We start from the raw sequence: 2,092 nt of genomic DNA, 5'->3' as shown, positions 1-2,092 counted from the left end.
GTTCCTTAGTCATACAGATGCTTCTCAATCAGACCTGTTGTTCCTGGACTCCAAGGTGACATTAGAACAGAGTGGGCTAGAGGGAAAATGTTTGAGGCAGGTGGAGTCAGAGAGGCCCAAGATGGAGGTGCTCAGGCCAGCACCTGAGCCCTCCACCACCTCATCAAGGAGTCAACCCTGACCCTGCTAGCCTAAGAACATTGCTGGGACATGGAGGAGGAGGTGAGGGCAGAGGCCCATCAAAGGGCAATGACAGGATTCATTCACAGATGGGAGTCCTAACATGTGTCTTAGTAATCTCTCCATCTTTCTTCACGTTGAGCTCTCATTTCAGATTTATCTCTTTTTTTCTTAATCCACTCATCTCTCTTTTTTTTGTCTATATAGTCAGCTTTTTTTCTCCTATCACATTTTATTTTAGACACAAAGGTAATACTAGTGATTTATTTGTATATTCCTTGCTATGGGCTATACTATCTGAAATTGTACAACAAAAAAGGCCTCTATTCCTTTTGTTTTTATTTTGGCATCATCTGAAACCAAGTTTCTCTCTTGGATCTATAACTCCTTCAAGCCCTGCTCTAACTCTTGGATGAATTCTTGGCCATTGGGACTCTCTTCCACCATGGCGCAAGACAGCTCTTCAAACGGGCCTATGCTAGGGAATCATATGCACAATCGCACCAAGTTCACCAAAGAGCAGCTGACAATCCTCATCAATACCTTTAACCAAATGCCTTACCCACATTATGCTACCAGACAAAGACTTGCTTTGGAAATCAACGTTGAAGAGTCAAGAATCCAGGTTTGGTTTCAGAATTGTAGAGCTAGATCCTTCTTTCTGGAAGGACGAAAATTTAAGGAGGCCCTGCAATCCAGGCAAGGCCCAGGGAAAGATTTCCTTCTAGAAGGGACTCTGAATAAAAAGATCCGATGGCCCCGCACCACCTACAGCCCCTCTCAGCTGTGCACCCTCTTCAAGGCCTTCAAGAAAAACCCCTACCCTGGGATCCATTGCAGAGAACAGCTTGCTAAGAAAATTGGAGTTCCTGAGTCAAGAGTCTAAACTTGGTTTCAAAACAGAAGATCTAGGTTACATGTGAAGATCAAAAAAGAACCTGATGAATCCTTCCAACAAGGCCAGGGACAAGATCGGGGACAGAGTTCAAGGTATGGAAAGCCCAGAAAATGGCAAACTTGAGCTCTCACCATTCAGTCACTTCTCAGAAGCCCCAACTCTGACCACTGCTGCTGCATTGGGAACCCAGCCTTTGGGGAACCTTCTAGATCCAAACTACAGTGGTAACATTAATGGTAACCAGCTTCCTTCACAAACTGAAGAGTGCTTCCACATTCCTGGCTCTACACAACAGACACATTGCTAGTATGCTGCCTCCTCTGCCCTCTCTCCACTTCTGTTAACCATCTCTGAGGAGTTTTAAAAGGTGTTTAAGAGAAGACAGGAGCAAGATGTCTCCCTGTGAGCAAGGAAGGCAGGAAGCTTGCACTGGGAGAAATCTTTATGGTCTCATTCAGGCCAGAGGCAGAAGTCAACTCTGAACTCAGTTTGGCCCAGATGTCTTGCCACCAGCATCAGTGGCTCACTGAGAGGGTGACCAGTCATCAGTTAGGTGCCTGGAGATGCATTGGAAATGACTGTGGGGGCAGATCTGGAACATTTTCAACAGAAGTCCAAAGGCACCAGCTTTGCCAGCAGCTTGAGCTAGAACATGGTGGACATAGACAAATCCAGAGGATTGGTATCACCAGTCTGGACCCTAGTGCTTTTCAGTCTTTCTGGGGAGAGTCCCCTGCTGCTGGGCCTTCAAGCCAAGCCTTCTGAAGATGATAAAACAGATGATGATCATCAGACCTTCAGGAAGCAGATAGGCACCAAAGTCCCTGCACAGCCCTACTGATGCAGCCTGGAGTCAGAGTTCAGCAGACCTTCTGAAGAAGAAAGTGAACTTAGTAAGGATCATTGTTTAGTAATGATAATTGATTCAGACAAAAATCAGGAACTGATGTTAAAACCAAAAAATGAAAATTTAAAGAACAAAATATGTACACATTCAGGAAAAATTTCCTCATA

At 45.0% G+C, this 2,092-nt stretch overlaps 1 pseudogene; it reads left to right on the top strand.

Moving 5' to 3' along the window:
* Positions 1–625: 625 nt before the first annotated feature.
* Positions 626–1,385, top strand: LOC144367193 (double homeobox protein A-like; annotated as a pseudogene).
* The last annotated feature ends 707 nt before the right edge of the window (positions 1,386–2,092 follow it).

The sequence above is a fragment of the Ictidomys tridecemlineatus genome, chromosome 1 (genome assembly GCF_052094955.1).
Source record: "Ictidomys tridecemlineatus isolate mIctTri1 chromosome 1, mIctTri1.hap1, whole genome shotgun sequence".
Lineage (NCBI taxonomy): Eukaryota > Metazoa > Chordata > Mammalia > Rodentia > Sciuridae > Ictidomys > Ictidomys tridecemlineatus.
Note: the sequence above shows the minus strand (reverse complement) of the source record. Positions and strands in the feature narration are given on the sequence as shown.